Here is a 24,812-nt window from a genome sequence, read left to right on the forward strand (position 1 = left end):
GTCTCTTAACTTCAGAATCTCGGTTCAAGGGAGGTTTAACCTGCACAACATGCTTCTGATTATTTGTACATAACTCAGCAAAATGGTGTTTGGTCAGAATTGTTTTTTCATCTCTTTAATTTTCAGTGAACCTCATGTTTTTTTCCCCCCATTTCCTTTCTTTGGCTTTAATTTAATAAATGTCTTTTCAGGGACAATAAAATGTTTGCATTTGGAGAGGCTCAAATTTTGTTGGAACATCAATATTCCCAAAGTGGGACATGATGCATTTCCGATAAGGAATGTTGGGTTGTTTAGAAGCTGGAGGTGTGGTTTGGAAATCTCTGGCTAGTTATCTTATTTCTTGACTTGCCTTTTTGTTGGTGGTTCTTAAAGCTAATACGGTTGCTCTGGTATTATAAGTAACGGTAAGACGCATGAACAAGAACAAAAGGCAATCCACCATTACTATTTGTCTCCACTCCCTTTCATAAAAAACATAAACTCAGTCTCTAGTGGTTACTTTAAAAAAGAGTACCCCTCAAGGAACAACTTTCAAGAATCTGAAGTATTTTTCATGGACTAAGAAAGTCACAAGAGTATTTATGATCTGTCAACTCTGAGATAGCGTGAAAGTCTGTTGGGCAGTTTAGCTTATTTTCCCTCCTTAATTCTTCTAAGTCTTTTATTTCATTCTCCCTTCACTCTGCCTCCCTGAGTAAACTTGCTCAGCTCTTCCAGATTTTGTGATTCTGACAACTTGTCAGGGAGCACTTCACTCCCAGACTGCTGGGCTGGAGTGCTGTCCTCAGCAGGAGCCCGTGGGAGGACAGCTGGCATCCGAGGAGACCCGGGCAGGCCCATGGCTCCTCCAAGGGTCCAGGTCCCTGTGGGGGCGGCCGGCTGACAGCCTTCCTCTGCAGAAGGCAGGATTCTGGAACTTGCTCTTGGGGCTCAGCTGTCCCTGACAGCTTCTCCAGCAGCTTACATAATGTTGGTGAATTCAGGTGGGAATTCGGATCTGGAGGAAAAAAACCAAGAGAGTGAAAACTGGGAACATGGGATTTATTCTTTGCTTAAAATGATCAAATCCTGTCCATGAAAAGCAGGCTCATTTTTTCTCCTACCCATGAAACACATTTCCTCTGGATATTGTCTACACTCAGAAGCTAAAATCTGGAATCATTACTTGTTTGATTTACATGTACTTTTTAGCTTTAATTTATGATATGGCTTGCCTAGGTTTACACTGCATTTCCTTCAGCCTTCAGCAATGCTTCAACTAAATAAAATTAATAACTTGTTTGACTTGTAGATTCATTGCCTGAGGTGGGTTGGAAGGTCAAGAAAAACAGAAGGAATGCAGTGATATAAAACTAGTTCAAGAATAGGATTTGATTTTTAAAAAACAACAGCTTTACTGAACTATACTTCACATACCATAAGATTCATCCCTTTAAAGTGTACAATTCAGTGGTTCTTTAGTACATTAGTAAAGATGGGCAACCATCACCACTATCTAATTCCAGAACATTCCTCACCAAAGAAAACCAGTGTTCTTCAGTCACCCTCCATTCCCCTCTCTCCCTGGTACAAATCTATTTCTGTCCTTATGGATTTGCCCATAATGGGCAATTCATATAAATGGAATAATATAATATGTGGCCTTATGTAACTGAGTTCTTTCACTTGCCATAATGTTTTCAGAGTTCATCCATCTTGCAGCATGAATTATCACTTTATTTCTTTTTTACTGCTGAACCGTATTTCATTGTGTAGATGTGCCACATTTTGTTATCCCATTATCAGTTGATAGACATTTGGAAACATATTTGGCTATTAGGAATAATGTTGCTATGAACATTTGTGTGCAAGTTTTTATGTGGCTGTAGGTTTTCCATTCTCGTGGGAACACACTTAGGAGTGGAATCATTAGGTCATATGGTAACTCTATATTTAACCTTTTGAAGAGCTACCTGATTGTTTTGCAAAGTAGCTGCACCATGTAATATTCCCACCAGCAGTGTGTGAGGGTTCCAATTTCCTTGCACGCTTGTTAACATGTTTCTTTTTAATTTTAGCTATGATAGTGGGTGTGAAATGGTATCTCATGTTGTTTTGATTTGCATTTCTTTATTGCCTAATGACTTTGAACATCTTTTCATGTGCTTGTTGTATATATTCTTTGGCAAAATGTATATTCGAATCCTTTACCCTTTTAAAAATTGGGTTATTTGCTTTTTTATTATTGAGTTGTAAGAGTTCTTTATACATTCTGGACACAAAGTCCCTTATGTGTGATTTGCAAATATTTTCTCCCATCCTGTGAGTTGTCTTTTCACTTTCTTGGAAATACCTTTGAACACAACATTTTCTAATTTTGATGATGTCCAATTTATCTTTTATTTTTGTCACTTGTGTATTTGATGCCCAAATGCTATGTTTTCTTGTAAGGGTTTTATAGCTTTAGCTCTTATCTTTGGGTCTTTAATCCATTTTGAGTTAATTTTTGTATATGGTGTGAGATAAAGCTCTCCTTTATTCTTTTGCTGTGACTGTCATCGTCCTAGTGCTGTTTTTTGAAAAGACTATTATTTCCCATTAAATTGTCTTGGCACTCTTGTTGGTTTATTTCTGGACTCTTGACTCCATTTCATTGATCTATGCGTCTGTCTTTATGCCAGTACTACTCTGCCTCGATTACCATTGTTTTGTGGTTAAGTTTTGAAGTCAGAAAGTTTGAGTCCTCCAACTTTTATCCTGCTTTATTCTGAATCTCTTGCATTTCTATGTGCATTTTAGGATCAGCTTATCAATTTCTGCAAAAAAAAAAAGCAGTCGGGATTTTGATAGTAAAAAAAGACTTATTTTAAATGAAGAATAATGCAGAGATCATGACTCGATCACTGCCGTTACATTTATCATAAACAATAAGAAAGCAGAATAATTGTGGAGTGTGAATGTAGTCGGTGAGTTTGAGTGAAGTGAGTTGGGGAGTAAATTATAAAGCATGCTTACAATCAAGGAGGTCTGGGCTCCTCCAGGGTGCTCCAATTACTGGAATGATTTGGGGTAATTTTTCTATTATCTTATCTGCAATCTCGAAGTAACAATGGGCACACTAGGGTAAGCACCAAATCAGGTGAATTTTTCTTAAGCTCTTGGCACTGTGGCTGGCACATTGCTACCCAGTATATAGTAGCAATTTTGATTGTTATTGGATATTTCCCACTTCTGTTAAGGAAAAAAAAAGAAGAAATGAGATGACACAGATTATGATATAAAGGAGAATTCTTGATACTAAAGTGTGAATAGCTTATTAAAAGAAGACTCGGTCAGGTGTGGGTGCTCACCCCTGTAATTCCAGCACTTTGGGAGGCTGAGGCGGGCAGATCATTTGAGCTCAGGAGTTTGAGACCAGCCCGGGCGACATGGCAAAACCTTGTCTCTACCAAAAAAAAAAAAAAAAAATGAATCAGGCATGGTGGCAGGCATCTGTGGTCCCAGTTGCTCAGGAGGCTGAGGTGGGAGGATGATGGCTTGAGTCCAGGAGGCGGAGGTTGCAGTGAGCTGAGATCATGCCACTGCACTCTAGCCTGGGTGAGAGTGAGAGACCGCCTCAAAAACAAAAAAAAAAAAAACAAAACAAAAACAAAAAAAAAGACTTGGTTCTTCACCTGATAGAATCTGAATAAACAGGACAGCATGTAGGGTGGACATTATAAGGCATACTACTTCCTGCGAAGAGAAGAATACAATAGTCCCATGGTTTTTAATTGGTAATCTAAAGTATGTAAAGTCAAAGCTATTATCCTAAGCTGTTGTTTACCTTTTCCACTCTTATCCTCTCAGACCGTACAGTGGAGTTTTCCAGTGGCTACATGATGGGTGATGACATCATTGTTCTGATTGCTGATGGAATGTGTGTTTTCGTATTCTTGTGTTTCAGACATTGTTTTGTTATAATATCAAATATTATACATGTCAATAAAAAACCCTTCTGAGCAAAAGTTTTGGGTGTCCTCAACGATTTCTAAAAGTGTAAAGGAATTCTAGACCAGAAAGTTTGAGAAGGGCTGTAATAAGCAAACTTGGATAACAATAATAACAATATATTTTTGAGCACTTTCTACATGCTCAGCACTGGCTAAGTACTGGTTTTGTGTCATCTCACTGGAGCCAACAATTGATAAATCATTGTTGCATCTCAATTTGGTGATGGGGAATCTGACCCTGAGAAGAGTTAAGTGAATTGCTAAGGGTCACATGCTGGTAAGTGGGAGAGCTAGGATTTGAACCCATTGCACCTTTTTTCCTGGGATGCATGTTACGATTCTGCATCCTTGAAGATTGAAGTGATATTGAATTTCACAGTGAACCCCTGCTCTGGGATCTGAGAAGCTGGAAGTCTGAGTTATGCTCTGAGAACACATTTAGAATCCAATTTTGGATTATGAATCTCTAGCTGGTTGATTGGAACAAAAAACTGAGACCATTATTGAATCCATAATATTCCCAGCATTTTTGCTTTGACACTCCCAGCTCTTTCAAAGAGGGGGTTGTTGGCTGTTCTATGTTCTTTACCTCAGATTTATGAGTGAAGCAGAGGGAGCTGGCCAGCAGGCTGTGAGCCACTCCACTGGGGCACATAAATCATGGGCTCCATTCTAAGTGAAACTTGGGGTGAGAGAGAAGGACAGCCAGGAAGGTTGGGCTGCACCCCAGGACTCAGGCTTCTTTTGGTGCCAATGTCTCTACTTTTCACATTTAAAAAGAAGAATAAGACAAGGGATAGCAAAGTGGGGTGGGGATGGAAAGCTGTCATAGTCACTGTCCAAAAAAAAAAAAGGAAAAAAATCAGCATTTGCATATTGTGAAAACTTCTTGATCTATACTTACAGAATGCTATGGATACCTGAAATTTACTCAATTAATTTCCAGCCGTGAGAAAGCCTTTATTTTATTACCATGTGTGTGATGCACTGGAGACCCCAAGGCTTGACTGGGCTCATGCCAAAAAGCCATGTGCAAATCCACCTTTGGTGGGTGCACTTGCCTCACTGCCTCCAATTTCCTGACACAGAATCTGAAAAGCAAATAATCTGAGTGATTTTGAGATCCCACAGCTGGCTTATAGCACAGACATCATGCTATTTTCCTTTCACTGATTTTCCAGATTTCTGTATTTTAAGGACTGGCAAAAACTTTTATAAAGGCGAATGGCTAGGAGGAATATAGCAAATGATTGCCAATTTTTTTGTTTTAGCAAGTAAATATATTAAGAAGCCATAACCATGATCTGATGTCAGCACTTCTTATAAAAAAAGGACACTTATGACTATTTTAAAGTCTTTTGAATAGCCCAAATTTAGCTCCATGCACTACTTTCTATATTTTCCTACCTTCTCTTATTTTAAGACAAGGTGGGATAAACACTGCCAAAGGCCACTCTTTGTCCTCAGGATGATGTTTGGCTACTGCTGAGCTATACTTATAATTCAAGAAGGAGGAGCATTTCTCTAATGATAGTGATGTTGAGCATAAGAAATATACCTGTTGGCCACTTGCATATCTTCTTTTGAGAAGTATCTATTAAGGTCTTTTGTCCATTTAAAAAATTATGCTATTTGTTTTCTCACTATTGAGTTCTTTGAGTTCCTTATATGTTCCAGTTATTAATCCCTTTTCAGATGTATAAGTTGAAAATATTTTCTTCCATTCTGTAGGTTGTCTCTTCAATTTGTTGATTGTTTCCTTTGGTATGCAAAAACTTTTTCATTTAATGTAATCCCATTTGTCTATTTTTGCTTTTGTTGCCTGTGCTTTTAGAGTCTTATCAAACCCATAATGAGATATCACCTTGTTCCAGCTAGAAAGACTGTTGTTAAGAAAACAACAACAGGGAGGGGTGGGATAAAATACACCAAATAGGGTGGAGTGTATACTGCTTGGGTGATGGGCACACCAAAATCCACAAATCACCACTAAAGAACTTACTCATGTAACCAAATATCACCTGTACCCCAATAACCTATGGAAAAATAAACAACAACAACAGAAGATGACAAGTGATGGTGAAGATATGGAGAAAAGGGAAACTTTACATACTGTTGGTGGGAATGTTAATTAGTACGGCCATTATGGAAAAATGTATGGAGGTTCCTCAAAAAATTAAAAATGGAACTACCATATGATGCAGAAATCCCACTACTGGGTATAGATCCCAAGGAAATGAAATCCATATACCAAATATCTGCACTTTCATGTTTATTATAACATTATTCAAAATAGCTAAGGTATACCTTGAGTCAACCTAAGTATCCATAAATGGAAGAGTGGATTGAAAAATGTATACATACACAATGGAATGTTATTCAGTCATAAAAATAATGAAATCCTGTCATTTGTGATGACATGTATGAACCTGGAAGACATGATGTTAAGTGAAATATAAATAAGACATAGAAAGTCAAATACTGCATAATCTCACTTATATTTGAAATCTAAAAAAAAAGATCTCATAGAAATAGAGAAGAGAACAGTGTTTACCAGAGACTGGGGAGAGAGGAGGAAGGACATAATGATGGAGGGACTGGTAAACAGGTACAAAGTTACATTTAGATAAGAGGAATAAGTTCTGGTGTCTTATTGCACAGCAGGATTACTATAGGTAATAATGTGTATTTCAAAATAGCTAAAAGAGAGGATTGTGAATGTTCTCATTACAAAGAAATGATAAATGTTTGAGATGATGGATATGCTTATTACATTGATTTGATCATTACACAATATATACATGTATCAAAACCTCACATTGTATACCATAAATGTGTATTATTATGTGTCAATTAAAATTTTTAAAAAAGAAGGAGAAGCATAACCCTCCCATAACCTCTTTTTTTTTTTTTTTTTTTTTTTTTTGAGATGATTTTTCCCTCTTGTTGCCCAGGCTGGAGTGCCATGGTGCAATCTCGGCTCACTGCAACCTCCACCTCCTGGGTTCAAGTGATTCTCGTGCTTCAGCCTCCCAAGTAGCTGGGATTACAGGTGTCCACCACCATGCCTGGCTAATTTTTTTGTATTTTTAGTAGAGACAGGGTTTCACCATGTTGGCCAGGCTGGTCTTGAACTCCTGACCTCAGGTGATCCACCCAGCTTGGCCACCCAAAGTGCTGGGATTATAGGCGTAAGCCACCACACCGGCCTCCCCATAGGCTCTTTTGTGCAGCATAGGGTGTGCCTTGCTTTCTGATCATTTGAATAGCAAGTGTGAATTTTAATGCTTGTATGCTGAGCCCCTAGGCATGGGGCCACAGCCAGTTGCCTAAGAGCCTCATGAAGCTATGCCTGTGCTCCCACCTGGCCCAGGCTCCTAGCTACCTGTTGGGATGTTGAGAACCTGTGGGGAAGTTTCCATTTCATTTTCACTTGGATCCCAAACCTACATTGTCGCAATGGAGCAAAAAGTTAATGCAACGTTGAATGCCTCCACTAATTGTCTACCTTCTATGATGAGAGCTGTGCAAGGCATCAAGGCTTTAGTTTCCATGTAAGTTAAACTCAGCTGACCAGACCAGATATAGAGAAGTAAATGACCTTACTTGGACTCTTCCATGACCTCCCATAGCAATGATCATCAATAAGGTAGTTATAAATGTATTAGACTGGAATAGGTGAATGGGATTGTACCATTTATCTATTGTGGTCAAAATGTGAAAAATGTCTCCCCTAAGCTGTTCCATTTACTCCCAAATCTCAGCAAATAAGCAACTGTCAAAGTGCAGATGGCCAGCAGGCTGGTAGAATGACCAAGAGACTGGGTCATTGCAGGGACTGGCTGACCAGTGTGGTGATCAAAAAGTCTCACTCCTAAATTCTGGATAATTTTAGGAACTCTTAGGCCTCCTTAGGGGAAGTGGGTACTAAGAAATTCTGAATTACCTGGGCTTTAGGGAATTTCCTAGAACCGTGGCCAACAGTAGGATGGTGCTACCCTGATCTGTGCATTCAGGACACTGATTAGTCTTCACCATTCTAGACCCTGAGATTGGTCTACTTGCTTTACTGCACAGATCCCAAGCCCCTCTGCCCTAAATTCCCCTATCTGGATTAGTTTTGAAAGCTCTAGGGTTAGTCTAGTCTTTCTGGGGAATGTTGAGGGCTGTTGTGCCTCACAGTGGCAATGGGGTTTAATCAGCTAAATTAAACCAAGCTAACAACTATTTCCTGAGCACCCATTATGAGCAAGGCTATATGCACATCTCTCACTCTTGTCAGCGACAAGTACAGAAAAAAGTGGAAAGAAATGGGGACACATCCTTGGAAAGGGTTGAATTGTCAATATTAGAGTTTTTACTTATTTAGCACATGGTTTATTTAGCACGTACTATGTGTCGAGGACTTTCAATTGTGATTGCATTGAACAATGCTACTAGGTGAGTGGTACTCTATCTCTCTATATAACTGGAGTTCAGACAGGTGAAGTGTCTTGCCTGCAATCACATGGCAAATATGTGGCAGAACTGGAATGTAAGGGAATCTAACTCCAAAATGGACTATAGTATATTATAATGATTCTCAGCCTCCATCAGACTCTGTCTAGGAAATAAACTGTGAAGCTACACCTGAAACCACTAAACCCGTCTCAAACTCAATGATCTTTTACATTTTACCTCTTTTTTTTTTTGTAGCTTTTCTGGGGTCGTGCTGGTTATACCAACCTTATCTCAGCTACGTGAAGGATTGTCGTGCTGGAGAAGACATGTGTGGAGACCCACCTGACCAAAGCTCAACTTCATGAACATAAGAGCTGGAGGAACTGCCTTTCAGACTGTCCAGCTTGCTCAGAAAAGTGGCCTTCCTTTGGCTGGGAGACGGGTAACCATTTTTTCTCTTTATTGCTAAAAAGGCCCATCAGGTTGGGGTCTGCCTTCTTGAGCTGTGATTTACAATGGCAGGTTCAAAAGGCCTTCAGCCAACTTGAGTTTTGCAGTCAAATTAGATCCAATTAGAAGTCAGCCTGTAGAATGTGAGCCATTAGTAAATTTTTAAAAATGAGCTTTGCCACTTCTGGACTGTGGCTGTAGAAGTATCTGGAGTTTTAATGATCTTCTCTGTCTATTAAAGGATCTGATAGGCATGAAGTTTTATAAGGTAAGGACCCAAAATGGATCAGGTTTTTAATGCCAGAATTCCATTAGGCCTGCAATAAACGATGGAGTTGATCTATTTAGCAGATATATTTTTAGGTGGTGAGACTAAGTAAAATAATAAGACCTTATAAATTTAATGTTTATTCCAGGGGCTGATGATTCAAAAGAAAATCTTTCTTAGTATGATGGTAATTTGTTTTTCTGCTGTATTTTTCTTCAGAGACCTGGTTACTTTTCTCCCTTCCCTGAGGGCAATAGTGCACTTTTTGCTCTTATATTATGTTGGCTTATGGGAAATAGGTGTGAAGCCCCTTCTGGCACTTTTTCTAGACTGAATTCTCTTTAATTCTGTTACCAGGGCCTGGGGGATGAAGCGAATCCCTCAGCCAGCCCTTCGTATCTGGTTCAGCCCCATCTGCTTAGTAATGGTCCCACCCTCTCTCATTAAAAGCATTTGGTTTGTCCTGAGTATATTATTAGCAATCATAGGACATGGTTCAAGACAGGATTGAGAGAAGGGGTTGAACATATACTTCTACCATCCTTCTAGTCCTTGAAGTGATTTTTAAAAAGTTGCTAAAAAAGACTAAGTCCTTTGATACAAGATTCCTTTACCAGGGAGCAGAAATGTTGATATACTATTGCAACAGAAAAGAGCATAGGGTTTGGTTTTCTATAGGGTAGAGAATGTGGGGCACTGTGTGTGTCCCTGTAATCCCAGCCACTGGGAAGGCTGCAGTGGGAGGATCGCTTGAGCCCAGAAGTTTGAATCCAGCTTGGGTAACAAAGCAAGACCTTGTCTTTAAGAAAAAAAAATTACATGTAATTTAAAAAATAAAAGTAGGGCTGGGCGCGGTGGCTCATGCCTCTAATCCCAGCACTTTGGGAGGCTGAGGTGGGCGGATCATGAGGTCAGGAGATCAAGACCATCCTGGCTAACAGAGTGAAACCCCATCTCTACTAAAAATACAAAAAAATTAGCCAGGTGTGGTGGCGGGTGCCTGTAGTCCCAGCTGCTCGGGAGGCTGAGGCAGGAGAATGGCATGAATTCAGGAAATGGAGCTTGCAGTGAGCCGAGATCGTGCCACTGCACTCCAGCCTGGGTGACAGAGAGACTCCATCTCAAAAAAACAAAACAAAAAACAAAAAATTAGGGTCAAAGCGCACTCAGGAGAAGACCAGTGTAGAGGTAATCGCCAGTCCAGTGATACTCCAAGCTCATCCGTGTTTAGCTGCTTGGGTGCAGGTGAAGACTAAGTATAGTTGAGTTTAACCAGGATTGGATTTGTCAAGTAACTCTGACTTGAGATAGGACACAGGAGAGATGCATGGGGCAGCAGAGATGAAAGGGTGTGCATAGGATGATGAGAATAATGGGCTCTGGGGTCTAGTCTGCAAAGGCAGAGAAGTGACAAAAGAAAGTGTTCAGTCATCTGGAGGCCCCTGGGGAATGAGGAGCTGTTGAAGATTGATGCTAAGGAAGGAGGAGACAGAGACAGAGGGTGAGAGCCTCAAATGGGAGATGCTGAAGGTGGTGCAGCTATGAGTCATGATGAGGTCCGGGGTGTGACCGGGGAGCTGCTATTTGTACAGCATGAAGGAAGTTATCATTGTTAAGTTGGAGGACCAGGAACACTGTCCTCCTGGACAAAACAAAAAGCGCAGATCAAACAGCCACAAAAACCTGTCACCACCACCACTAATACACAGTCATATGTGGTTTCATAGAAATGCTCCAAAAACAAAGCAATCCAAGAATATTAGAGATAAAAAGAACAGGCAAATTCTGGCCAGAAGAAAAATTAACCTAATGGTATCAATAGCTGATAAAAATAATGTCTGAGGAAAAAGCATTAGATGAGAAAAATAGTTTTTTTTTTTTTTCTTTTGAGACAGAGTTTTGTTCTCATTGCCCAGGCTGGAGTGCAGTGGTGTGATCTCCCCTCACTGCAACCTTTGCCTCCCGGTTTCAAGTGATTCTCCAGCCCCAGCCTCCTGAGTAGCTGGGATTACAGATGCCCCCACCCCCGCCCCCACCACGTCCAGCTAATTTTTGTATTTTTAGGAGAGACGGGGTTTTACCATGTTTTCCAGGCTGATCTCGAACTCCCGACCTCAGGTGATCCACCTGCCTCAGCCTCCCAAAGTGCGGGGATTACAGGCGTGAGCCATCGCGCCCAAAGAAAAAGAGTTATTTCTGTTTGATGAAATTGACAGTCCACAAAGAAGATGGAATTATCAAGAATCTTTATGTTCTTAATAATGTAGATTTGAGATATACAGAAAGTCAAAATATTAGAGAAACAAATGAATTTACAACCACAGTGGCAAACATTAGGAAATCAGAGATGGTCATGGTCACGATTCATAAACAGCAGTTTTCAGTGCATGTATTTAGGCAGAGACATTATGCATGCATATTTAACTTGCTCTTATTTTAGAATCTATACACATTTATAAAAAGCAGCTACTGAATATGCATGTTGTGAAAACAGCTAACAAAACTAAAGTCCCATCCACTATTAGAAGACAGTTCAACGTTTATTAATAGGTTGTTGGTTATTTCTATTACACCAAAGCTTAATCTTAAAATCTAAAAGCGATGGAATAAAATCTGCTCCAGTAATTTAAAAGGATTCTGTAACCAACTTTGATTCAATTCCTGTTCATGTATAAGACACAAGCCTTAAGAGTCATTAAATTCCCATTTTAGCTGGTTGCCAGCTGTAAGTTAATATGCAGACTTTGTTGGCTTATCCTGCTCTATGCTATGCGCAGTGCTTTGAGTGTTCTGTTTTCCTTGCCTTGGATTGCCATTCCATACCAGGATTCTCATTTCCTCTGCTCCTGAGTTTTGACTGGCATAATTTGGAACTTAAAAAAAAAATGCATCTTCTGTTGTTTTTTCTCATAGCCTTCATTTCATTTTTGTCTATTTTGGATTTTTTTTTCTGCAATGCTTTCAATGTACTTTATTTCCTGTTTTTATAAGCTTTATATAACTTTAGAAAAACATAATCCAAGACATATCCTGGTTAGAATAATAACCAAGAGGTTATTATTCATGTATTTATTTATTTACTGTAACATGGAACACAGTGACCTGCAGAGTAGACACTGGGTGTGGCTGTAGAACTGTCTGTAGAGAATATTAACTAGAGGTGACTTTCCAGGGCTTTGCACCTTGGTGACTTGGGAAGGCAGGTAGCAGGATGCAGATGCAGAAAATTAACATGTATGTGCCACCTACCCTCTTACATCCAAGGCAAAAAGGATGAAATAGTTTCTTCTCTCCTTCCATTAGCCCCCATTTCCTTGTTTTTTAAATTAATAGTACTTTATTACATTCAATACAATGTATAAATCTTAAGTGTTCAGCACAATGAATTTTGACAAATACATTAAATATAAAACACTTCCAGGCCTGGCGCGGTGGCTCACGCCTATAATCCCAGCACTTTGGGAGGCCGAGGTGAGTGGATCACCTGAGGGTGGGAGTTCGAGACCAGCCTGACCAACATGGAGAAACCCCATCTCTACTAAAAATACAAAATTAGCCAGGCGTGGTGGCACATGCCTGTAATCCCAGCTACTGGGGGGCTGAGGCAGGAGAATCACTTGAACCCGGGAGGCGGAGGTTGCAGTGAGCCGAGATCACTCCATTGCACTCCAGCCTGGGCATCAAGAGTGAGACTCTATCTCAAAACAAAAACAAACCAAACAACACTTCCATCATTCTAAAAGGTTAATTCGTGCTTCTTTCCAGTCAAGTGCTGTTATACAACCAACTCCAAGTAACCACTGACCTGCTGTCAATCCCTATAGATTAGTTCTCTATGTTCAAGAACTTAATATAAATGGAATAATATTAATACATATATATTCTTTAGTTTAACCTTTGTTCATTCAGCATTTTTTTTTTTTTTTTTTTTGAGACGGAGTCTCACTCTGTTGCCCAGGCTGGAGTGTAGTGGCGCAATCTCGGCTCACTGCAAGCTCCGCCTCCCGGGTTCACTCCATTCTCCTGCCTCAGCCTCTCCGAGTAGCTGGGACTACAGGCGCCCGCCACCACGCCCGGCTAAATTTTTTTTGTATTTTTAGTAGAGATGGGGTTTCACCATGGTCTCGATATCCTGACCTCGTGATCCGCCCGCCTCGGCCTCCCAAAGTGCTGGGATTACAAGCGTGAGCCACCGTGCCCGGCCAATTCAGCATTTTTTTGAAATTTATCTATTTTATTATGTATATCAATAGTCTCTCTTTTTTTTTTGCTCAGTACTATTCCATTGTATGGATATACCACAGGTTTATCTATCCATTTTCCTATTGATGGATACCTGGGCTGCTTTAAATTTTTGCTTATTGTGAGTAAAGCTGTTATGTATGTACAGGTGTTTTTGTGAACATAATACATTCATTTCTCTTGGTATATAGTCTAGGCGTGTGATTGTTAGGCCATAGAGTAGATGAATATTCCCATTTATCAAAGAGTGGCAATAGGTTTACAAAATGATTGTACAATTTTCAGCATCCAGCAGCAATGTGTGAGAGTTCTAGTTTCTCCACATCCTTGCTAACACTCAGTAGAGTTGGTTTTCATTTTTAGCCATTCTGGTAAGTGTGGAGAGGTATCTCATTGTGGTTCTGCTTTGCATTTTTGTGGTGACTAATGATGTTGAGCACTCTTTCTTATGTTTATTGACCATTTTAATATCTTTTTTTGGTGTGTAGTGGTATCTCACTGTTGTTTTGCTTTGCATTTTCATGGTGACTAATGATATTGAGTACTCTTTCATATGCTTATTGACCATTTGAATATCTTTTTTTGTAAAGTGTCTATTCAAATCTTCAACAATTTGGGGGGGTTATTTGTGTTTTTGAGATTTCACTTCCCTTTGAAGAGTTTAAATAATTAATATGCTTTAATCTATAGCCAACTGCATGCCTGGATTGCCACAGTATTTCAAATTTGATGTCTTACTTAATAAATACAACAAACGATTGAAGTCAGTGTGTCACTTCCATTTTACAGAATAGGAGACCAAGGTTGAAACTGATTGAAAACCACCCTTGAAGTTGAAACTTTCTGACTGGAAGCATTGGGACTCTGGTGTTCATTTTCACCAGTTTTACCTGAGAATAAGGTGGAAGGAAGACATTACAGGAGAATATTCACTATCCTTGAAATTGATCTTGACTTTTTAAAAATAGTTTTTAAAAAAATATACTTTTAATTTATATTTATATATTTACGGAAAAGTTGCTAATATGGTACAGCGTTTCTATATATCTGTTGATTGTATTTATTTATTCAAATGGCTATATTGAGATATAATTCATTTACTTTACAATTCATTCATTTGCAATGTAGAATTCAGTGATTTTTAGTATATTCACATATATGTGATGTGCAACCATCACCACTGTCCATTTTAGAACATTTTCATCACCCTTTAGTTATCACCTCTCCACACCCCCATAACTCCTCTCAGCCCTAAGCAACCACTCATCTACTTCTGTCTCTGTAGATTAACCTGTTCTGGGTATTGCATATGAATTGAATCATATAATCTCTTTTGTAACTGGCTTCTTTCAGTCCTGGCTGTTTTTAACACTTGTGGCATAAGACTGCTTGTAGTCATCAAGATTCTTGTCCTGCTCTTCCTGGACACTCTGTTGACCACATTTCCAGTCCTTGTAGTTAGGTGTGGCACACGTGTCTGAGTTCGGGTGAATGCAGAGGTGATGTGAGTGTCGTTTCTAGGCCGAGTGCTTTGAAAATCAATCTGAATGAAACATCCTAATGCCCATCCTCACTTTCTTTTCTCTTACTTGGGTCCCTAAATGAGAGCAAAACCTTCTCTTTACCTCTATTGGACAAATGTTTATTATGTTAAATTAGCCTCTAAGATTTAGAAGTTGTCTATTACAGAAACTAGTCTTATTTACCTTTCCTCCTAAAACATCTCTAAAAGCCCATGTTGTGGAATACTTTTAATGTATCAAGAACTCTGTGCATTGTCTTTTTTTATTAAGGTGTCTTAGGTTGTCCACTCATCCAAGACCAGAAACGAAGAAACTTGATTCCTTTAAGATAGTGCTCCTGGATAGAGTATCAGCACACATTTTTGTTACTTCCAAGCAGTCTTAAAAATAGATTTTGTTCCTAAGCTTATACATCGTATTTAGCTGAAAAGAGTCAGAGAGAACATTCTTAAGGAATAAATCACATATATCTGAGACATTTATCAACATCCTTATAACAAATTCTTCAAGCTTAATATTGATTTCACCATCTTTGCTCCATAATCTCCCTGCACATTGGAGGCTCCGTAGGAAACGCAAGGGACAGAGCTATGTACATTGCAGGGCGTTTTGTGAATTATAAAAATCTGCTCAGTTCTAAAGATCAAAACTTCTACCCATCTGGGATGTATAAATCCTATACAGAGAATTTATGAGGGGGTTATCTTGAATTATGTGTTGGGTGTTGGGCTTGGCACATAATAAATATAAATGATCCTCACAGGACAGTAGATTAACATCCAGGGGAAAAAAGTCAGGCATCTGTGGAATTTAAGTGGGAAGATGCCCTACTCTTCTCAGACAGGAAAGAGCTTTGAACCCCCAGGAGATAGAACTCTGATCCTTGTTTTTAAGTCCCTTACTAACTCCTCCGCATGAGAGAAGAAGTGATTTATCTGCTCAGCGATCTGGAAAAGGAACTGTGTATGTTTGGTTTGCCCCCTAGATCTTCTCATTTTCAGATCTTTCTGCCCACAAAAGGGTGCATCTCCTTTGTACTGTGCTGTTAGCTGGCAATATTGTGGGAGGCCGGTGGGTGGCCAGGTGCACCAGGGGCCAAGGAATGAGTTGTCCAGGTCTGAAGGGAGCTGTTAGGAAGCCAAGTGAGAGTAGCCATGTAAGCCATGCCCTCCAGAACAACTTTGATTGGTAATAAAGTTCACACAAGTAGATTGAAACTCCTTGAAAAGGGGGAAAAACTTGCATAGAAGTTAAAATCAGCTGAAGATGGCATATAAGTAAGTGTAGTATGATGTGGGAATGAATGCAATTATATGAGAAGTGAGATGCTGCTACAGACTGGAATATTGCTGAGGATCAAGCATGGCCCTGCAGACCGTAGTACTCAGATGTGTTTAAGTTTATATACATGGAGACAAAAATGTTTCAGTTTTCCAGAAGTTATTTCTGGTCCCTTCCACTTTTTTTCCCTTCTAGTTGTGATTTCTATGTGGCATATAGGAAATGACATATTTAAATGCACAAAGAAAATCTAAGAATTTTGCCTGGATTCATAATTCTGTGTTCACAAATAATGATCTGTACTTTTGAAATTTCCATAGTACCTCAATGTCAAGGGTGTGTCATCGACAGGAGCAATATAAGAGTTGACATGATTGGGCTGGGCGCAGTGGCTCACGCCTGTAATCCCAGCACCTTGGGAGGCTGAGGCGGGTGGATCACCTGAGGTCAGGAGTTTGAGACCAGCCTGGCCTATGTGATGAAATCCCGTCTCTACTAAAAATACAAAAATCAGCTGGGCATGGTGGTGCACACCTGTAGTCCTAGCTACTCAGGAGGCTGAGGCAGGAGAACCGCTTGAAGCCCAGAGGTGGAGGTTGCAGTTAGCCAAGATTGTGCCACTGCACTCCAGCCTGGGCAACAGAGAGGGACCCTGTCTCAAAAAAAAAAAAAAAAAAAAGAATGGACATGATCTTTATTTAGTCTTTATTGTCTTTACAGTCTTCACTATATGGTTTTGCCCTATATGTTTCTCATCCAACTGTTCTTGCTCTGTAATGCATCATTCTTTAGAAAAGCAAATAAGTCAACACTTTCTAGGACATCTTCATGAATCAAAAAAAGAAAGAACACATGCTAGAATAAAGCAAATAGTAAAAGTGAGCATTGCTGTGAAGCTTGGGCATGTGAACACAATAGATGGGATTGTGAAAGCTCTTTGTTCTTCAGATGGATGTTCTCCTTCGATTTGGCTCACCAAAATCTAAGTGGCTTTACGGGTGTGCTCCACCACTCTTGGTTCTAATTTCCTTCCATCACCCAAGTGTTGGCAAAAAACTGCTCAGCCAATCATAGTGACCTTAATATACTTTAAAGAAGCACATGGAGCCAGGAGTGGTAGCTCATACCTGTAGTCCCAGCTACTTGGTAGGCTGAGGTGGGAGGATTGCTTGAGCCCAGGAGTTTGAGGCTATGGGAAGCCATAATAGTGCCACCGCACCTCAGCCTGGGTGACAGAGCAAGGTATGTCAAAAAAAAAAAAAAAAAAAAAAAACCAGCACATTGAAGTAACCTAAAGTTACAACTTCGCTGTAGTGTCTCCAAGAACAACTCCCCAGTATGCGTAATTAGTGTCACAACTGGGATGGGGCAGCTTCACTGGAGGCGGAAGTGAGCCTTGTGCCGGAAGTCCCTGGTGTCAGGCTCTGTCCTTCTGATAACCATCCTGCATGTGTAGCCCCTCTTTCTCCTCCTCTTTGTGCTCTCGGCAGGCACTGAGTTTAAGCAATTTTAAGGCTGATTCCAATGTTGCTCAAAGAGCTCAGATTCTTGCCAATCACACAGGTGTTGAGTTTTTTGAGACCCTCTTACCTTGGGCAGGGTCCATTCCATCAGCTTCCTGAGATGGGCCTGCAGGAGGAGAAGGGGAAATCTTTGGTTTTCCTTAGTGTGGTAGCATCTTCCTTTAGATAAGGGTGCTTTGCTTATAGCCATAAGATCAGGCACACATGCCTTTAGGTTTATTGGAGAATATGGAATAAAATTTAAACCTCAGAGATCAACAGTTTAGAGGCGTTGAAGCCAAAGGTATTTAATGGCTCATCAATATTCTTTAAACAAAATCTTAGATTTGGTCTTTCTATGTTGCTCAGGCTGGTCTCTAACTTCTGAGCTCAAGTGATCCTTGCACCTCAGCCTCCTGAGTAGCTGAGACCACAGGTGTGCACCCTTGTACCTGGCTATAGTATTCTCAATAAAATCATACCTCAATTTTATTTAGATTGATTTAAAAAGTAACCTAGATAACTCATCCATGCTGCCACTGGCCTGCACATTAACCTGGATAACTTTCGTGATATGGCTTTGTTATATTCCACAGAAGCAAAGATTCACCTTCTACACATCATGCAATCTCTCCAAGGGTCTAGTTTCATGGAACTAATGACATCTTTAAAGGATAGATATTTAAATAATATCTAAGGCATTTGTGTCAGACTTGGTAGTTGCTTATCTTTTATTCTTTTTTTTTTTTTTTACTAACAGAATCATATTTGTTGGATTGCCAACTAACCTACCACATATATCTACATTTACTAGTTCCTCTTTTGAGTAGAGGCAGTCATGTGGTATAGTTTCAGCCAGAGATGTTAACAGAAATAACTGAGTGGGGCTTCTGGGAAAGGAATTCCAAAGGGGATTATCTCAACTGGCATGCAGTCTTTTGCCCTTGGCCTTCTATCTTCCTATTGCCTGCAGTGGCCATTGTAATTGTTGGTTCTTCAGCAACCATTTGGGGACCATGAAGACAGCATAAGTTTGAAAACTGCGAGCTAAGGATAGAAGGAGCCTGCATCCTGATGACGTTGTAGAAATTCTACGCCAGTCATCAATTTCTCATCTCCAGACTTCTTTTAAGCCACTGTTATTTGTGTATTCTGTCATGTGGTGTCAAAACGCCATTCATAACTGATAAAATACTCAATTTTCAGATTGCTTTGCTTAGAGGTAAAACAAAAATCGAGTGTCTGGCATGAAAACATTTGTTTTGAACAAAATAGTTTTGGCAAAATTCTAACTTTAAACATTGAGGAGGGGCATACCTATTTATTTATAAATCCTATATAGCATCAAGGAAGCCTAGAAGAAACATCCTTTTGTTTGGCTTAGTTGTCATTACATGCAGGTGAAAACTGCTGTTAGTAGAACTTTCTCTGGGGGTGGTGATAGTGGTGTAATTTAGTGCAAAGAGTAGAGGTTTTGAAATCTGGCATATTTGAGTTTTAATGTAAATCTAAACTCATTATTGTATCTTTCTAAGCCTCAGTTTTCTGATCCATAAAATAAGGAAGGTCTCAAGTTAACAAGGGAGAATCTGCAAAATACCATACCAAAGGGAACCAGTGAAGTACCTGGTACTATATATGATCATTTCCCTGTATTTATGTCTTGTTTCTTATTCTTTCATCTAATAAATGTTGATTAAGCATCTACTATATGCCAGGACAGTTTTGGGTGTTCAGTTCTTTGACTCTGAGTTTGCCCTGAATGGAGTTATGGCTTATGGGCTGAGTGTTGAAAGGACTAATGCCGTATTTATTTAGTTCATTGGCACTAACCAGGGAGGAGTGAATTTCAGAGCTTCATCACAAGGTTCCACTTAAGAATCCAAATTGCAGTCTTAGTGGCATAGTGGTTTGGTGATTTTCATCCAATACCAGATGTAAGGGCTAGAGATGAGTCTGGCTGACACAGTCACTGTTTAGAAGCTGGAGTGAAACCTTGAAATTTCATCTGGAAAAAGTTGTACTTCTCCAGGAAACAGAATGGGTTTTGGTACACAGAGACCCTAAAAACTGAAATGAAATGGGGCTCACTTCCTTGTGACTCTAGCCCCCATCATATGTCCCACAGATGTGAGACCAAGTACTTGAAAATATTTCAAGTCAATGGATTATTTACAACAGGAAAGCACGGATTTTACCCAAGCCAGACCTTAAGAATTTCAGTCCATCTTTCCCAGTTACCGCTCCATGAAGTCGGTCAGTTGGGCTTTCAAATGGGCAGCAATTTAAGACTGTTCGTGAATCATGACATGAAACAAACATTTAGAAGATAGGCTTTGGGCAGGGAGAGGTGGAAAAGTACAGATACTTTAGCTTGTGAAGAATTAAATTGTTATTCATTTTCCTTATTTTATTCATCAGGACATGGGGCTCAAGGGTCTTGCAATTGTAAAGAGTAATTATGATGGTAGCTCATATTTGCTGAACATTTTTAAGTGCCAGGACTTTCTCTGGTTTATTATTATCATGAACAAGTGCCATTTAGGAAGACAAAACTTGACTTCAGCCTGTGCTTCCTTGGAAAGCAGTGCTCTGTAGTGGAAAGGATAAGTCATTGGCATCACTGAGACACGAATCTGAGCCCTGACTGTATAGCTTTCAGCACATTATTAAACGTCTGTCAACCACAATAAATTGTTCTCTATTGTTCTCTCCATTTTTCGTATGAGTAAACTGAGTCTGGAAAGAGTTGAGCCACATGCCCAAGGTCCGTAGAAGAGCTGGGGCGGGGTGAAGGGAGTCCAGTATCTGGTTCTTTCCTACACACTGTTATCGGGTAGATGTTAGGGACCTCATGGGTCATGGAGGGACAAGAAACACACCCCCTTTTACACGTGAGGAAATGAGAGCCCAGAGGGGTTGAACTGACCATTCCAGTTACTACAGGAATCAGAACTGCAGCTCAGGTATTCCCCTCCAGAGAGGGCATGAGAGGGGTGTACATGGAAGAAAACTAGCAGCTCACCAATATTTCATCTTCCATTTTTCATTTCCTGGCTCTGGAACATAAGTCAGGATAAGATCTGGATTAGATCCATTTTCCCAGTTTCCCATATATCACATTTCGACAAGATTTATGGATGTTTTCTCCTGGGCTGGAGCAAACACGGGTGGATTATGAGGTTGTGTTTACATTTTTCTCCTATCTCAGGCAGCATTATGTTAGTCTCCAGCTCCTGGCTCTGCGCCACCTGGATAAGCTTTTGCCATTTGATTCTTTCCATTGTGCACACACTCGTCCCTTCACCTTCTCTGTATCTCTGCACTTTCTTTTGTTATCAGTTACACGTTTTATGCCAGAATGGCTATGGTATCATTCTCCTGCTTTTGTTTTCTGGAGAGTATGGAGAGATTCTCTTCTAAATAGCTTTGTGTACTGGGGGATTGACATTTGTGATCTTATCTCCCCCTGGATAAAAATACTCCTTCCTCTAGTCTCTCAATTCAGAGCTCATAGTCAGTCTTTTCTCTCCTAATAGCAAATGCTTTGAGTTGTTCAGAAGTTTGCAGAACACTTCCTTTAAATCCTCTATAATGCAGAAAACATTTTTTGCTCAGAGCCCCAGAATCACGTTTTGTGGAATTTTCTTTTTAAAAATAGAGGCTAGGCACCGTGGCTCACGCCTGTAATCCCAGCACTTTGGGAGGCCGAGGCGGGTGGATCATGAGACCATCCTGGCCAACATGGTGAAGCCCCATCTCTACTGAAAATACAAAAATTAGCTGGGCATGGTGGCACGTGCCTGTAGACCCAGCTACTCTGGAGGCTGAGGTAGGAGAATTGCTTGAACCCAGGAGGCGGAGGTTGCAGTGAGCCGAGATCACGCCATTACACTCCAGCCTGGTGACAGAGCAAAACTCTGTCTCCAAAAAAAAAAAAAAAAAAAAAAAAAAAAGAACAAAGAGCAGTCGCAACTGCCAGTGCCTTGGCTCATGGCTTTTGTTGTTGTTTCCTCTTAGGCCCTAAATGGTAACCAGACACAGACTCACATTCCGTGGTCCTCAATGACACCCTCCCCATTTCTCTTTTCCTCTTGAGGTTCATTATTTTTTCCAAATTAAAACGTTCTCGTTGGAATGAGTGAGAAGAAAGAGACAGGGCAGCAGGGAGCTCCAGTTGTGCAGAGGGATTATATCTAGGGGGTTCTTCCTTGCCGGGGTCTCTGATATGATTAATTGGCCGAAAAGAGCGAGGCTTTGTAGTTTGAGGAGATCGGTTTTGAAAGGGTCTGCTCTTGTTACCCAGGACAGTGGGTTTTAAAAACAATATTTAAGATTATTTTACAGACATTTGAGAGCTTCTGGCTTTATCCCTATGTGAAGCTGCTAGTAGTTCATTTGTTTGTGCATTCATTTGTTCTGCAAATGTTGATTGCATGTTACTGTGCATCAGGTACTGTGTTGGGCCCTGAGAACATTGGGGTAAGCAAAACAGACTGGCCCCTGCTCTCTCAGATCTCACAACAAAGTGAGGGTGACAGATATTAGGCAAATAATCACATGAATAAGTGACCATCTGCACACTTACAGAAGGAGAAGAGGGTCTCCAGGATGTGCACGCTGTGTGCATGTCAGAGCAGGCTTTCTTCTGAGGAAGAGACTCCTGAGCTAAGATATGAAGAGTGAGAGTCTATTGGGTGATGGTTGGGAGCGGGTTTTGGGTGCTTTTGGTGGAGCAGGTCCCTGTTCCTGATAGAGGGAATGCTGTGCGCAGAGGCCACATGAAGGGATTAGCATGGTGCATGGGAAGAAATACACCTGGGCCAGAGAGGCTGGGTTTCTGAGTGTGAGAAGGTGAGTGGAACCACAGGGATCAGCGGGGTAGCCAGAGCCCAGTGACGGCTTGGATGAGAGATTTAGTCTTTATCTTTAGGGCCACTGTTGGTTCTACACTGGGAAATGATACGATTAAGTTTGCATTTTAAAAAGATCACTCCTGTTACAGTGAAGAGAACAGATTTTCAAAAGGCCAGAGTAGATTCATTCAATCATTCATTCACTCATGTATTCAAGAAATATTTATTGGGCTCCAACCATGGGGCAGGGACTTTTCTCTCCACAGTGGTGACGGAGTTCCTGGCTTCCCAGAACTCATATCTAGTGAGTCAGGACAGATAATAAACAAATACATAGTTTAAGAGAAAAGATAACTTCGATAGAGGTAAGTGAGTGCGGTGAAAAAAATCAACCAACAGGAATCCGACAGACAGCATGGAAGCACTGTGGTCTATGATCTCTAGTTCTACTGGGTTTTCAGGAAATGCCTTCCTGAGGAGGTGAGAGTTTCCTCCCTAGACGCAGCATTACCCCCTCCCTCCCTTTTTTTGAGCCTTGCCTAAACCAGAGCTGGTCACTTTATTAGCTCTTTACTTGCTAGTCCTCAGATGTGCTGACTGTGTACATGAACCCTTCAATCCCCCCGATTTTCCATGGCCTTTATGGAAGTCAGAGTATTTGAGCTTGAAGGAGCTTTTAGGACTTTCTGATTCAACTCCATCATTTTATAGGACACTAAGCAGAAGGCCAGAGAGGTACTGTTCAAAGAGTGAGCGGTCACCCTGTCCTAGCATCCAGGCCATCTTGTTCTGGGGCCCGAGCCTCCTGGCTCACCATTCAGCCCTCCTGGTAAGTGTGAGGCCACAGCTGTGCTCTCTGAGTCCATGGAGGCTGTTTCCAAGATACTCTTCATCCCTGGGTGCACAGGGGACTCCAAATACCTGCAGAAAGTGATTAATGGTCCTTTCCCCCACCCTGGCATCTCCTAATGCAAAAAATGTTGGACAGCAACCAATTTAATTTAGAATCCAGAAAATATCACTTTTTTTCCAACCTGGCTTATATTAGTGATATTTTTAAAATGCCCTGCAGCTCTGACGCATATTTAAGACCATGAAAGAGCATTACAAAGCTTTTGCCCTTTACAGAGTTGCATGGAATGCTAAGTCCAGAAAGAAATAAAAGGGAAATTCTCTCTTTCCCTTTGGTTTCTTAAGATTTAAAACTCAATAAGCCATTTCTTATTTAAGATTTTGTAAAAATAACTATTTTTTCCCTGTAATCGAGTCTTGTTGCCTGAGTTTTAATCTAGAACGTTGTTTTCATGGTTGAGTTGAAAATCCCTTTGGAAATCATGGTGAAACCCAAACTGAAATAGTGCTTATTGAACTAATAATTAAAGTTTCTTTACATTAGCTGTCTTAGGAGATTTCTCGTCTTCTCCCTCCCCCCGCCCTGTTTTTTTTTTCAGAAACATTGTTCTGGGAGAAAAATCCCAGTGTATCTGAATTCATCAAGTCAAAATCATAAGTCATTGAAGAAAGCATTAGGTGATAATTTTTATCCTTATGAAAAAGCATTTTATTTAATGAATTTCAGATATAGCCTACTGCTAAATAAGTTTTTTTCCCTCTTTTTAATGAGATATGTGTTTTATGTTCTTCATTTTCAGATGAAGAAATTGAAGCCCAGAAAAATTAAGTAACTTGTCCAAATCCAAACAGATGAATTAAAATCTTGATGACTGTTTAGTCGCTTGAAGACATTTTGTGTAACATTTCAGCTTCAATAAGAAGACGGGAGCTCGATGCAAGGATGTTTTACTGGGAGCCTACAGTGGAGCTTAGAAAGTCATGTTCTGGCTGGGTGCAGTGGCTTATGCTTACAATCCCAGCACTTTGGGAGGCCGAGGCCGGTGGATCGCTTGAGCTCAGGAGTTCAAGACCAGCCTGGGCAACATGGTGAAACTCCATTTCTGCAAAAAGTACAAAAAATTAGCCAGGTGTCATAAGGTGCAACTGTGGTCCCAGCTACTTGGTGGGCTGAGGCAGGAGAATCTGTTGAGCCCAGGAGGTTGAGGCTGCAGTGAGCCTTGTTGGAGTGAGACCCTGTCTCAAAAAGTCATGTTTGAATATTCTTTTGGGGCTTTTGTTTCCTCATGTTTGCTCTCAAAACATCAGAATGCCACAGAAGATTGTTAGATCTCTGGATCAGTTGAGGAAGGAAAAGCATCAGCACCTCCTCAGGAATGCCGTAGGAGGTGTGTGCTGGGATGCTCTCAACTCTGCAGCAGTGA

The 24,812-nt window shown here is 40.4% G+C and overlaps 1 long non-coding RNA gene across 1 annotated transcript in view; it reads left to right on the plus strand.

Moving 5' to 3' along the window:
- The window catches only part of LOC115835580, a 106,550-nt gene extending 82,025 nt beyond the window's left edge, over window positions 1–24,525 (plus strand). The window contains exons 4-5 of the long non-coding RNA XR_004030625.1: window positions 8,670–8,856; window positions 24,189–24,525. This is a non-coding gene — a long non-coding RNA (uncharacterized LOC115835580). The remainder of the gene's footprint in view (window positions 1–8,669; window positions 8,857–24,188) is intronic.
- The last annotated feature ends 287 nt before the right edge of the window (window positions 24,526–24,812 follow it).

This window comes from Nomascus leucogenys, chromosome 1a, assembly GCF_006542625.1.
Source record: "Nomascus leucogenys isolate Asia chromosome 1a, Asia_NLE_v1, whole genome shotgun sequence".
NCBI classification, from domain to species: domain Eukaryota; kingdom Metazoa; phylum Chordata; class Mammalia; order Primates; family Hylobatidae; genus Nomascus; species Nomascus leucogenys.